Genomic DNA, 1,710 nt, shown 5'->3' on the forward strand with positions numbered 1-1,710 from the left:
CCTCTGCCTCCCAAGTGCTGGGATTAAAGGTGTGCGCCACCACCGCCCGGCCCGAAAAACAATTTTTAAAAATGTGTATTTGGCCATGCAGTGGTGGCGCACGCCTTTAATCTCAGCACTCGGGAGACAGAGGCAGGCGGATTTCTGAGTTCGAGGCCAACCTGGTCTACAGAGTGAGTTCAAGGACAGCCAGGGCTACACAGAGAAACCCTGTCTCAAAACAAACAAACAAAAAACCCCAACCAACCAACCAAACAAACAAAAAAACCCAAAACAAAAATCATGTATTTGTTTAGTGTGAGTATGAGTGTGTAGGGGAAGTGTGTAAGTATGCGTGTGTGAGTGAGCACATGCGTGCGGTACACCACAGCTAATGGAGGTCAGAGGAGAACTTTGGGGAATCAGTTTCCTCCTTCTACCATGTGGGTCCTGGAGATTCAACTCAGGACATCAGGGTTAGCAGCAGCAAACTGCCTTCACCTGCTGTCATCCTGCTGGTCCCTGATGAATCTTTAAGAGTATATATTCATTTATTTATTTATGCACATTCATGTTTGTGCCTGAGTATATGTGTGTACCACGTGCATTCAGTGTGAGTAGGAGCCAACAGAAAACATCAGATCCCTTGGACCTGGAGTTACAGGCCGTAGCAAGCACTTAAGTGGTGCTGGGATGTTCCAGGCCCTGTTCAACCCCCTGTTTGTCAGTGTCTTCCAGAGCAGAACTATTCAGTCTCCTTTGGGCTTCCATACCAGTGATGAAGAAATGACAAGCCTGTCACACTCAAATTATAAGACATAAGATACACATGGAGAGCTGGGCATGGCGACTCATTCTTTTTTGTTATTGTTTGGTTGGTTGGTTGGGGTTTTTTTGAGACTTGGTTTCTCTGACTGTTCTGGAACTCACAGAGATCTACCTGCTTCTGCATTGTGATTGCTGGGATCAAAGGTATGTGATACCACCTCCCCTAAGATGCCACATTCTTTTAATTGCAGTATCAAGACCAGCCAAGGTATAGAATAAGTTAGGGATGTGGAATATATATATATATATATATATATATATATATATATATATATATATACACATATATATTATACAGACAGAGACAGAGAGGGACAGAGAGAGAACAAGACCATATCTTCATGGTTGGTTAGGTTTTTGTTGCTATTTTTTTTTCTTTCTTTTTTTTTTTTTCTTTTTGGTTTTTCGAGACAGGGTTTTTCTGTTTAGCCCTGGCTGTCCTGGAACTCACTCTGTAGACCAGGCTGGCCTCGAACTCAGAAATCCTCCTGTCTCTGCCTCCCGAGTGCTGGGATTAAAGGCGTGTGCCACCACGCCTGGCTTGTTGCTATTTTGTTGTTGCTTGCTTGTTTTCTTTGTGTGTGTGTGTGTGTGTGTGTGTGTGTGGTTGAGACCTAAGTTTGATGTCAGAAATAATCTTCTACTTTATTAATTTTTGTTTTTGTTTTTGTTTTTGGAGACAGGGTTTCTCTGTGTAGCCCTGGCTGTCCTGGAACCTACTCTGTAGACCAGGCTGGCCTCGAATTCAGAAATCTGCCTGCCTCTGCTGGGATTGAAGGCATGTGCCACCACTGCCGGACCCACTTTATTAAGGCACGCTCTGTGTTTTGGTTATTATTCTATTTCTATCCTTGATCCTATAGCCCTCCCAACACACACACACACACACACACACACACACAC

Source organism: Mus pahari, chromosome 1, assembly GCF_900095145.1.
Source record: "Mus pahari chromosome 1, PAHARI_EIJ_v1.1, whole genome shotgun sequence".
NCBI lineage: Eukaryota > Metazoa > Chordata > Mammalia > Rodentia > Muridae > Mus > Mus pahari.